General features: G+C 35.2%; 1 protein-coding gene across 4 annotated transcripts in view; it reads left to right on the forward strand.

The window, feature by feature from the left end:
• The first annotated feature begins 2,909 nt into the window (after positions 1–2,909).
• Positions 2,910–13,928, forward strand: part of LOC123552334 (uncharacterized) — a 136,197-nt gene continuing 125,178 nt past the window's right edge. For 2 of the 4 annotated variants that reach the window (XM_053541846.1, XM_053541850.1), the window contains exon 1: positions 12,452–12,598. The gene's annotated coding sequence lies outside the window, so the exon portion shown is untranslated. The other 2 variants (XM_053541847.1, XM_053541848.1) reach the window with 2 other exon arrangements.

The following is a 13,928-nucleotide window of genomic DNA, read 5'->3' on the forward strand; positions in this document are numbered from 1 at the left end:
TTTTTAATGTCTTCGTTTTCGTTACAGTAAAATGCAGATACAGGTGAGGCTTAGAGGGATGACAACTAAAAAATATCAGATCATGAATAAGTCATCCCGATAAGCTAAATGTGTATACTGCTAATGCTCGTACTGCCAAGTGCTTTCGCATCGCAGGCAAGTGCACGGCTACTAAATGCTAGCGCCACCACCAAATTGTGGTGATAAGGAAAAGAGCTATCGACATTTCCATGGTGCAGCTATTGCCCGTTTCTACTAGTAAACACGTGAGTAAAATTTATATTTTATCTTAAATTTTTATTGATGGGACTTTGTTCGAAAATCGGAGAATGTAGTTCCGTGTAACAACACTTTTACTACAGGTTGGCTGTAATTTCATTAAAATAATATGCAAATTGTGGTGTCAGGAGCTTTTCTCCCGAATCTGACAGTGGCACATTTTCATATCGGCCAGTATTCGAACACCATTCCGATGAATAGACACACTGTAAGAACATACCTGCGCTTGCAAATGGTGTAGAAATGATGAATAACTATATACGCACACACCATGAATAACAGAATCTTGGGTTAGAAGAATTTTTTTTTTTTTTTTTTTTTTGGTTGGATTTAACGTCGCACCGACACATGATAGGTCATTTGGCGACTTTCCAGCTTTAATGGTGGAGGAAGACCCCAGGTGCCCCTCCGTGCATTATTTCATCACGAGCGGGCACCTGGGTAGAACCACCGACCTTCCGTAAGCCAGCTGGATGGCTTCCTCACATGAAGAATTCAACGCCCCGAGTGAGGCTCGAACCCACATCGATGAGGGGCAAGTGATTTGAAGTCAGCGACCTTAACCACTCGGCCACGGAGGCCCCGGGTTAGAAGAAATATACCAGAAATTTTTAAAGTGGTGGCGCTATAACTCTAGTGACGGTGCTATACAGTAGTGGTGGCGCTGTTACGGCATTCAATAATACGAACTGCTGATGCATCCGGAACAGAACAAACACCAATATTCTCTAAATGATAATTTTCCTGCAAGGAATTATGTTATTAAAGAAAGAAAAACACGATCATAGTTTATTTACCTTTATGAAAGATTCTCTATCAAAGAAAAAAAAGAACAAAATACTCACAGTCCCTTTGGACTCTTGTAGCAGGCCTTTTTTATGCTGATTTTAGGGCCGAAATTCGGCCCCATTCCCCAATCTAAAAAGTATACTTTTTTCCCCACCTTGGCCAAAATTCCCCATGCAAAAAAAAATGAAATTAGTTTTGATTTTCAGTCCTGATTTTAACAACTTTTCAGCAAATATATTCCTCCAAACAATGATTTCGCGACGTAAATTTCCCCTCCAAAAGGGACCTGGTACCCTTCCCCAAATTTACAAAAAAAGGGCTGTTGTAGTCAAAGTAAATATTTTCCTTTGTTTAAAATGTTAATGTAGAATCATTTCTAACCTTAAATTCAGGTGAAGAAAAATAGTAGCAATACATTTATTTCAAACAAAGATCTGTGTCCAGGAAATAATTTGAAGATAGTGTAGAATTTATTTGTTATATTAAGATTCTAAAAGTTACTTCCCTTTGTTTTTACATGTCGTTTGCATGTCATTGTAAACAAAAGACCTTACTTTCACAATTCTTTCTGAAAAGTGAGTACAGTACATTTTCAATTCCAATCGATTAAATATGATTAATCAGTAGAGCGTAGAATAGATGTACAATCTGAATCCATATACATGTAGATTATTTTGCGATCATGTAGAGGTTACTACAAGTATTTTGTTGAGTAACGTAATTTGGGTATAGTGAGAGATAGGTTGATAACATCGATTATTGAAAATTTCGGTGGCTTGCAGACATACATTTTCATATATTAAATTGAATATATTAGCCACTAATCATATACAACAGCGCCACCACTACGTATAGCACCATTGAGTGATGGCGCACACTTTCAAAATAATCATGTTTAACATTTTACTGTGTTTTTCGTAATTCTTTGATGTGTGAGAAATACTTGTAATGCACTTATACACCATTTGCATCGCAGGTATGTTCGTACTGTGTGTCTATTCATCGAATGGTGTTCGAATACTGGCCGATATGAAAATATGCCACTGTCAGATTCGGGAGAAAAGCTCCTGGCACCACAATTTGCATACTATTTTAATGAAATTACAGCCGACCTCTAGTAAAAGTGTTGTTACACGGAACTACATTCTCCGATTTTCGAAAAAAGATTCTATCAATAAAAATATAAGATAAAATATAAATTTTACTCACGTGTTTACAAGTAGAAACGGGCGATAGCTGCACCACGGAAATGTCGATAGCTCTTTTCCTTATCACCACAATTTGGTGGTGGCGCTAGCGTTTAGTAGCCGTGAACTGACGACATCACAATGGTTAAAAGCTTTATGTAAAAGTTAAAAAACAGATAAAAACCCTTGTAGTGTCTAGGCAGTGTATTTCTGCTGGCGGTGACTGAAGTGGTCTGAAGATGTGGCCTGCATGATGTCGGGTGGAAGGCCACATGCGATTCTGTCCTGGTAAGTAGGCCAGAATTTATTTGTAATGCGGTATAAATAACAGGATAATGCTAAGAAAGTATATATCCATGATTGATCAGTTTGTGTTTGGTGAAGTCACACTTTCCCATGAAATCACAAGACAACTTCTAAAGTAATTTGTATCCGAATAATTCATCTCCGAATACTAGAATATGAACAAAACAAACTACGCCAAGATACTAAACGATAGTATACAGTTTCCTTTATTGCACTGTGTAAGAATGACTATAAACTTCATATAAATGCCAGAACAAATGACAGACAGGCATCATGTTATACATATTTCAAACAAATTTACCTGTTTCAGAGTTAACATTTTTTTACTTCCGGTCTTAAAGGGAAGTCACTCTAGCCAAGCGGTGACAATTTCACGTGCGTCCCGAAAAATGCGTATTTATCACGTGCGGTTTATGACAGATAGTAGGAGAAACTGCGGTAGTCTATAGCTTAAATCACAGGGGTCCGTGAACGGGGTTGTGTTTACAGACATATGTTGTTTTTTTATGTTGTTTTAACATGTGATAAAAAAAATTCTTCATTTAGAACTAGATCTAGATCTAGATCTAGTTGTTTTAATATGTATGTTGTTAATTGTGACTTCTTATTTGCTTAGTTAGTGTCAGCTTTTTTATGTTGCTTTAAATGTGTTTTAATATGTAAGTGGTAAATTGCTTTTTCTTTTTATTTGCTAGTAGCTATGTTTTATAATGTGCTTAGCTGTAACATGTAGATGTGATAGGGGAGACTGGGATAGTTGTTACATTTTTCATATTTTTTATTGTATCGGATGAATTATTTAACCGATTTTGTCCAGCTTATAATCTTTGTAAAGCTCATTCATTGCAATTTTCAAATTTGTACTACTAATTTAATTCTAAATCGAAGAATATTTCTATCCGAGAAAGATAGTTGTATCACGTTGGTGAAATGTAACAACTTACCCCACCGTTGGGGTAAATTGTTACAGCGTCTGGGGCAGATTGTTACAATATGCAATTTTACAATTTTGCAAAGAATTTACATTTTTACAACACAACAGTAAACATACCATGCTTTCCAATCTGTTTATAACATGTATAACACAGGATTTTCATTTCACAAATGAATCATTTCATAGAACCTTGGAAGTTAAACAAAACCTTGCAAATTTCAAACCGTACAGGTCCATACTCTATTTTTTTTCAGCATTAATGCAAGCCTGAATAATGCTATAGGCACCTACTATTTACTGAAACTACTTCTTGTATTTTTTATATCTATTTGCATGTATATAGGCAATACAATATGGTTAAATCAAAACATCTCTTCCATTTCTCCATTATATCCTCAATGATGACAAAAAGGACGTTTATATATGTTTACATTTTTCTTTTCTTTTGTTGCTTTCTGTTCTTTAGTTTTGAGCACTTGTTTTGTTCATTTTTAGCAAATTTTCCACAGTTTCATGGTGAATTCTTATTTTACTATGTTAGCACTCTTTTCGGGCGTATCTGTCAGAAGAGCTCTTTTACGTTCTTTCGCCATCCAGCAGTCCTTCTAAATTGGCATTTCTTATCTGGAGAAAACGCAGGCCTGTTGTAGTTGTTCGCTGCTCTTAGTGCACTATTAGATTTTATTGACGCCACTATAATGTTCATTTCTATTCACACCAATCAGGACAATATATATATATCTCCACTGAATACGACATCTTCATAGACAAATTGCAATAATGTTTGTATCGCCAGAGGAGCTCTTATGGTTTAAGATGGCAGAGGTGCCAAGGCAGCTACACAAAGTCGACAATATAAGGTATACAGCGCTTAATATCGTCAGTTACATTTTGGCCATTTGAAAAAACTATATAGTAACTGGCATGGTCATTTCACTTCATTTTCAGTAGTATGTGCATGGGGTAGTTGTCATCTCTGCTATTCAATGTAACTACAGCATAGAGTCAACAATGTCCATCCCCATATGCAGCTTCCTGGTTCAATCGGGCATTTACTATAACAAAAGTAGTGTTCTGGTTTCCCTTGTCTCAAACAGGAAGGTCTAATACGATTGTTCCAGTCTCAAATAAAGATTCTCTTGTGAATCTTCTCTTTGGGGTCAACTGGTAGTATGTACCAACGTGCCCCGCACTATTTGTAACAACATGCCCCGACCCCACAACACGTGACAATATCTAAGGTAGACAACTCAGAGAAAGCATGTAACCTCTTGAGATTTTATGATATTTAGCACAATTCTTTGCTTAGTCCAACAACATTTTTAAAGTTTTATATATATTTCAAGTGTGCACATGAACCAAAAATGTATGAAAAACTCGAAAATTTACTTACGTGGCTCAAAATGTAGCTTTTTGTTCTATTTTTCAAATAACTGTCACCAAGTTAAATAATGCATCCATAAAAGATGGCGACTTTTTAAACTAACAAACAAGCATAATCTGTAACTTCATATGATGCGTCATCACTTCAATATTTGCAATGTAACAACCTACCCCATGTAACAACTATTCCCGGTCTCTCCTAATTTGTGATTTGTTCTTATTTATGTTTTATTTGCTTTAAGGATGACTACCCGTAATAGGTGACAGAAGTTCTCTAAAATTTCCTTTAAATTACCTTCCCTGATAATTTTGGTTTTTCATGAGTTATCTCCCCTGAAAACTAGAAAATAAAATTTTTCTCCTTTTCCCTACAGGGAATTTTAGATTTCTTTTTGATATTTGTATCAGAATCATATAATGCAGCTTTCTACCGCAAAATTTTCTCAAACTCAAGCTCAGATTCTCATAATCAAAGAAATTATATATTTCCCATAGGCATCAATGTTAACTTCAATGCCGATTATCTCCCTAAAAATGATAAAATTCGAAAATTCTCTCGGTGAAACGTTTTTAATTTTGAATGTCTTTAAAGTGACCAAATTTCATTTAAATATAACCATCCTGTTACAAGATATGAAATATGGCTATTACACCATGTTATCCTTAAATAATGTTCTTTAACATGTGTGCAATTTTCTTACAGCTGTTTTTACTTATGTTGAGATTATTTACTTGTGTTTGTCAGAAAATAGCTTTAAGCTAGTGTTAGATCTATATGTTTTGCACTTATCTGACGTTAAATAAATCTTATTATATCTTGTATGAGACTAACTGACTTATTTTTGAGTCCTAGTAGTTTTTTCATAATTATGGCTCTAGGACCAAAATTAATTCATTAAACTCATTCCACTCATGTGCCAGACCACTGTGGCTTAAATTAGATAAATGATCATGATGTGCATGAAAATGTCTGCAGGTGCATAGCTGCAGTTTCACTGATCAGACATTTTATAGTTACTGTACCTAAGCCATTATTTGCCACTGCCTTTTATTGTGCTAAAGTTTAAATTGGGCATGTCCAAGCATAAAAATGCACATTGTAACTGGATGTGTAAATGAGACACTACTATCAAAATTTAACCGACTGGCCTGACCCCTGACAAATTAATTATTTTATTTTTATTAAGTTTAGCCAGATCTAATAGATGAAACTTGGTCAGAATGTCTATCTTCAGTTAATAAAAAGTAGGTCACTAGGTGAGATCATAGAAAACCCTTGTTTACTATCATATCTTGTATCCTGATTTATATATGAATGGTTGGCTGTATCAAATCTAGGCTAGACTTGAAACTCGGTTATCTCAGATCAAAAATTAGGTCACTGGTCATATCATAGAAAAACCTAGTTAATTTAACATTCCTGAGGCCCTATTTCAACTGAATTATATGAAACGGCGTCTTTGATACAACTGGTTTCAGATACAAAACTCATCTAGGTAACTTAGCTGAAAGCATAGAAACACTCTGAAGGCCACAACTTCTATCTGATTTTCATGATTGTCTTAACGTTTGTCCTGATGAAATCTAGTTTTTATGCACCCATTGAACTGTCCATCCATCTGTCTGTCCATACGAACCGGATTGCCTACAGCCCACATCAATGACCCAATTTAGTTCATACTCACACTCGACAATCCTTGTGACCAGACCTTCAGACTGACCTATATATAAATGACCTTGAACCTCATATGACAGTCACCTTCACAATTTAGTTCATACTCAACAAACCTTTTGGCAAAACCCACAAACTGACCTATATATAAATGACCTTGTCCTACAGCCCACATAAATGACCCAGTTAAGTTCATACTCACACCCATCAAGCCTTGTGGCAAGACCTACAAACTGACCTATATATAGCTGACCTTTACCATCATAAGATCTTCACCTTTTAACTTAAAATTTTAAACAAACAACATCTTTGGTCATACCCGCAGGGGCATGATTTTTCATTTTTAAAATGCTGCTCCTTGTTTTTGAAACTGGGTTATCTGTGGTCAAAAACTAGTTCATTAGGTTAAAACATATGGAATTCTTGATACCACTCTAAAGGTGGTAATAATTTATGTCTAGCTGAACTAGCTGAAATCTTCATGAAACTTTGTCTTTATGTCGTCTTTATGAAATATAGGTCGTGTTTGAAACTGGTTTATTTGAGGCAAAAACTAGGTCACTTTGTCAAAACTCCGGATGTCACATTTTCTACAGATGTTTATGAGACTTTGTCAGAATTGTTGTTTTTTCTAAAAGTTAGGTCAAGTTTGAAGAAGTAAGAAATAGGTCATGCAGGTACGTGAGCAGCACAGGGCCTACATGGCCCTCTTGATGTTTTTTTTTTAAAAAAAAGAATGAGAAAGTTGCAAAACTGTTTTATTGAGATATTTTCTGTAGGCCTGCTTTAACAATCGTGACATTTCATCTGATACAGAGATATCAATAGATTTCAGTTTTTTATGATCTTCATGGCCTGATTTATTTTAAATTGCCCTGAGAGACAGTTCCCATTGTCAATAATGCTGAACAACTGTAGTGAATTTATATTGGATAGGTTGTAGTTATAACAAGCAATTTTCCATGGATCAAGGCCATTTTTGCCAGTGCTGACCACTGAACAAGGTAACTGTACAACATGTTTACAGTTGAATCTGACTTGGTTGCCACCATATCAGATACCTTCCCAAATTGACTTATGCAGTCAGCTGCCTAAAGCAGCCAGATTAGTGTGACTGTATATACCTAGTTCTATAGCCTGTTGATTTGTTGAACAATATAAATATGTACTTTGTTTTTTTTTTCAGAGCTATAGAGTGATCAAGATACAGCTGAAAAAACAAAGTGATGTCGGTGGAAAAACAAGGTCTTGCAAGCTGTTAAGATGTTGCAGTAAAAACAAGGTCTTATTTGCAGTATTAAAGTGGAAAAAAAGTTTCAATCAAAATATGGCAGAAAACAGTGTTGGGTTAAAATTCACTGGAAAAACCAACTGAAAGTCAGGTAAAAACACAGAGGAAGATCAACGTTTAGCCAAAATACTGTGGAAATACAAAAAAAAAAAAGTTTGTTCTAAAGATAAGAAATGGAAAAACAAGGTTCAGTCCAAATATTATGCAAAAACAGGTTTAAAATAAAAGGTTGATTCAAAACACAGTCAAAATACAATGTCAAGTAAAACAGATGTGAAAAAAATAGACAGTCAAAATAGGTATAAGTGCAATGAAAAAACAAGGTGCAGTACACATATACTGGTTGGGAACTAGTTTCTGGACAGGACCAGTTTCCGGACACATGTAATATCCGCTTTATTTCGTTGTTATTCCTGTTATTGTTTCATCTAGGTCATTTAGGTGTTTGTTCTTCATGTCTACAACCAACCACTATATTACAGAACTGTTTTATGTTAGTTTTTTTTATGATAACACACCTGTGTTTACAAAACAACTTTTTTTCTTAACGGGGCATGAAGATAGCATTGCGCATGCGCAGTAGTTCACACTTGCCGAGGTACCAAGTGGGGAAGAAATAATTAAACTTCATATTGATTGTCCGCTGATAACATGTGCTACTTCTAATTTCACGGTAATAGTTACATAAAATGCAGGGCTGTCGATTTTTGCACTAATTTTATTCTATATCTATTGGAATTATCAAGAATCCGCCTTAGATGAAATTCGAGACTTTTATTGTCAATTTCGGTTGCTTTCGTAGCTGCTATTGAACGTCAGGTTATGTTTCGTGTGCATTTTTGAAGAGATGAATGATAAAGAAATGTGTAAAAATAGTTTAATTACTTATTTTGATATAAAATTAACAGCAAAATACCGTCAAAATATTTGTCCGGATACTGGTTTACCTTACAGGGAAAATAACTTCTTTTAGTGACCCCATTTGAGGCCCCATAGAACCCATGTTTTATGTCACAACGCGATGCTGATTACAACATCGGATGCAGAAGGAGCTGAAGTTTGTGCAGTGTGGGCTTCATTTATGTCAAATATTATTTTTAGGGAATAATGGAGCCAAAATATGAAAATGTGTCTGGAAAATGGTTCCCAACCAGTAGCAGAAAAACCAAAGTTAGATATAGACATTCAGTGGTTCAGTCTAGATACAATGGAAAACAAAGACAGGTAAAGTTCAGCAGAACAACAGAGTTTAATAAGAATATTGTGGAAAAATAAAGCTGGGTAAAAATACACAGGAAAAAAAGCACAGTTTGGCCAATATTATAGTGGAAAAACAAAATCAGTACAAAAATCAATTACAAATACATTGGACAACTAAGGTTCATTCAAAATAGTAAGAAATATGTTACAGGAGATCTCTAATCTATAATCCTTGTTTTTTATGATCGGCACCTCCCGTGATATGATAAGTGGAGATAGCCGAACCATAACGATCTGCAGCACTCGCTAAAAAATATCCGATAGTGATCGATATTTAGCTAGACGGTCGAAGGGAGACAACAAGGTATAGCGTTGATCTCAATAAACAAGGAAAGGTAATAGAATCGATTTTTGCCCAATTCTTCAGTATGTGAATTCTGACTAGAAAAAACAACGTTCTGTCAAAATATGGCAGAAATACAATTGTTTGGTAAAAGTACACTGCAGAAAAGCACTGTTTCATCAAAATACAGTGAAAAAAACACAGTCTGACAGAAATGAAAGTGGAAGAACAAGATCCAGTCTAGATTAAAAAAATCATGCTCAGTCCTCTTTCATACATGTTGCACACAACATGTATTGGCAGATCCCATCATGGGTTCCAGAGTTATGGCATCGTAAAGGACCAAAATTTGCTATTTTGGCTTTTGCAGACAAGGTGAGCTTTTGTGATCGCCCTTTGTCTGTTGTCTGTCCGTCCCCAACTTCTTGTGGACACAATAGAGACCACATTTTGCAATCAATTTTAATCAAACTTGCACACGACTTGTATTGGCAGATCCTATTATGAGTTCCAGAGTTATGGTGCCGTAAAGGACCAAAATCTGCTATTTTGGCTTTTGCAGCCATATAGAGACTTCATTTATGGTTTGATTTGATACAAACTTGCAAAATATCTTTCACAACAATAGATCTTGGATTCCATGATAAATCTGTCAGATCCAATCATAGGTCCCGGAGTTACGGCCCCTGACTGACCCCTGAAAGAACCAAAATGTGTTAATGTTTACCTTGTGAACACAATAGAAGTGACATTTTACATTTGATTTTAACCACACTTACACACAAGTTAAGTCACAATAAGATCTCAGTTTGTTTTGAAAACCAGCTAAATTCCTTCATGGGTTCTAGAGTTACTTCCCTATTTTCTATTTTGGCCCTTTCAGCCAAAAAGAGATTTCATTTATGCTTTGCTTTCATGCAAACTTGCACAGAATGTTTGTCTTGATGATCTCTAGGCCAAGTTCGAAACTGGGTCATAAGGGGTCAAAATCATGCTCAGTCCTCTTTCATCATTTGTTTCTTGGTACAGATTCAACCCTGAATTGCATCCCAACCTCCCTCTCCCACCCTCTTGCACACATGAAGAACAAACATTCAAGCATGCTGTCCTACTGACAACTTTGTTTTTTTTTGCTTACTAGTACCTGTCACGTAGTGACAAGGTGAGCTTTTGTGATCGCCCTTTGTCTGTTGTCCGTCCGTCCACAACTTCTTGTGGACACGATAGAGACCACATTTTGCAATCAATTTTAATCAAACTTGCACACAACATGTATTGGCAGATCCCATCATGGGTTCCAGAGTTATGGCCCTGTAAAGGACCAAAATTTGCTATTTTGGCTTTTGCAGACAAGGTGAGCTTTTGTGATCGCCCTTTGTCTGTTGTCTGTCCGTCCACAACTTCTTGTGGACACAATAGAGACCACATTTTGCAATCAATTTTAATCAAACTTGCACACGACTTGTATTGGCAGAGCCCATTATGAGTTCCAGAGTTATGGTGCCGTAAAGGACCAAAATTTGCTACTTTAGCTTTTGCAGCCATATAGAGACTTCATTTATGGTTTGATTTGATACAAACTTGCAAAATATCCTTAACAACGATAGATCTTGGATTCCATGATAAATCTGTCAGATCCAATCATAGGTCCCGGAGTTACGGCCCCTGACTGACCCCTGAAAGAGCCAAAATGTGTTAATTTTTACCTTGTGAACACAATAGAAGTGACATTTTACATTCGATTTTAACCACACTTACACACAAGTTAAGTCACAATAAGATCTCGGTTCGTTTTGAAAACCAGCTAAATTCCTTCATGGGTTCTAGAGTTACTGCCCTATTTTCTATTTTGGCCCTTTCAGCCAAAAAGAGGTTTCATTTATGCTTTGCTTTCATGCAAACTTGCACAGAATGTTTGTCTTGATGATCTTTAGGCCAAGTTCGAAACTGGGTCATAAGGGGTCAAAAACTAGGTCACTAGGTCAGATCAAAGGAAAAGCTTAACACATTAGAGGCCACATTTATGACCCTATCTTCATAAATCTTGGTCAGAATGTTCATCAGGATGATTCCTAGGCCAAGTTCGAAACTGAGTCTTGTGAGGTCAAAAACTAGGTCACCACTCAAAGGAAAAGCTAGATAACACTCTAGAGGCCATATTTATGACCCTGTCCTCATGAAACTTGGTAAGAATGTTTATCTTGATGATTCCTAGGCCAGATTTGAAACTGGGTCATGTGGGGTCAAAAACTAGGTCACCACTCAAATCAAAGGAAAAGCTTATTAACACTGTAAGAGGCCTTATTTATGACCCTATCTTCATGAAACCAAATTTGGTCAGAATGTTTATCTTGATTCCAATGCCAAGTGTAACATGTGAGCGATATAGGGTAATCATGACCCTCTTGTTTGAAAAAGTCGCCAAAATGTATCATTTTACCATTAATCTATTTTTACTTATATTTATAGATATCATGTTATCATTGGATGGGCAGAGGTGAGGGGTGGGGGAGTATGTATTTGCCATAAATGGGTTAGGTGTGGAGGCTGTGGTAAACAAGGGATGTTAATATCCAGATTTCCTTTTTTCATTTTTCTTTTTCTGCTACATCTCTTCTTTTAATATGCTATCAAGTCGTATTAATATTGTTCTTTTCTTATAATTAACAAACAAAGTGGCTTATATGAATTTCTGTTTCATAAATGTAAAATCAGATATATTGGCAAAGCTTAACTTAGTTCACTACATTTAAAATAGGAGTTTGTTTGCACGGAAGCATATTCACAAAAATGTGGCCAAGTTGTGAGACATAATTAATTTATATAGTGGTGCTTATAATAAAGAACTAAAGTTTTTTACCAGTATTTTATTTTCTAGAATGAACAGTTAGTAAATATATCGAAAATAAATCCGTGGCAGCAGTTTCTGATTTAACAGTAATCAGAGTTTATAAATTAATCGCAAGATTTCACCATTAAAACTACCTGTCAATAAAAAGGGTGGTGTTTATCTTTAGCATTTAAACTAGTCATCAATGTGTGACGTTAAAATTTCAGACGTGTATCCCACTTACTGTGTCTTATATAAAATATTTTCATTGGATATTTTATATTGTTAGTTGTATAGCTGAATATAAATATTTCGTTTTATTACCTGATATAAAATGCAGATAAGTTGGTGTGTGTGTATTTCTGGATTTAGTCATTAAACAAGGTAAATACATGTAGTCTCATTTATCAGTTTTGAGACTTCACATGAAATGAGAGGAATTTCTCCTTCAGTTTAAAATTTCGTTATTGTATAGGAGTATGTGTATATGTAGGATTACATTCTTTATTTCAATACATGTCAGAGATGTCAAAATGTAGAATATTGCAAATTGTTCAATTTCATACACATTCAGATGTACTTGCTTAACTGAAATCAAAAGTTTCAAATTGTTTTAAATAGATGCTTGTTATTACTACATGTACATGTACAAGTTTTGAAATCATTCCCTTGTTCCAACATAAACTGTTTTTAGATGAAAAGAGTCGTTTTCAAAAACCATGAAACCTAGTAAAACAGTGATTTCCTTTTTTTCTTTGAAACAACTTGTTACTTTGAAAAATTAACAATTTTAAAGGAATTTTTTGCTTAACATTTTCCTACCAAAACTGACCATACCATTCAAAACACAAAACATGGGGCTTTGAAGAGTGTAACACATTTATGACAATCACTGTTTTCACTACTCTGTGATTTTCTCACTATTTTAGTCTTTAAGACACAAATTTTATTCTGCCAAATGGGCCTTGCTACCATTCTCCCAGTAGTAGGGAGAAAAGCATGTACTGTTGTAGAATCATGGACTCTTATCAACATAGTGCTAAACTGAGACACTGAGAATCATTAAAGCCATCTGTGTGACATAAAGCAAAGTATAAAACTATGTTAGAGGAAGATAGCAGTATTGCATTTCAATGCAGTAACTTTGTAACTGAGTAAAATTAAAATATGGGATATTTAAAACGATTGGCAGATGTTACTGTGGCCTAAATTGTAATTTTTAAAACATTCAACTTTATTTTTACATTTTAAGATTGATAAAGATTTAGAGCAATTCTCAATAAGGCATAATATAATGGCTAGAAAATCGTATTTCCAGAAATTATATATATAGTGGTCCATTTATGATGTGAACAGCATTTTAACCAAGTGGTCCTAAGTTCAACCCAAGAAATCAATATTGCAAGGTCGGTGAGAATTCAATTAGGGAAAATCAATTTTACCTTTAGGCTGCTGTTGGCAAGTGATTCTATCTTTGTGACCAGTGCAGACCAAGATCAGCTTGCATATCTCTACATCTGTACAGGCTGATCTTGGTCTGCTCTATTTGCTATTCAGTCAGTAAATTTTCATTGGACACCCCTTGAATGATGGACCAGTCCATTTTAGAAATATAGCAGGGTAAAGGTTAATATGCTTATTCTTAAAACAAAAGGAATCATTTTTATACACCTATTTTTACACCCCCTCCCCACATACACCCACCAATTTTTTT

The sequence above is a fragment of the Mercenaria mercenaria genome, chromosome 4 (genome assembly GCF_021730395.1).
Source record: "Mercenaria mercenaria strain notata chromosome 4, MADL_Memer_1, whole genome shotgun sequence".
NCBI lineage: Eukaryota > Metazoa > Mollusca > Bivalvia > Venerida > Veneridae > Mercenaria > Mercenaria mercenaria.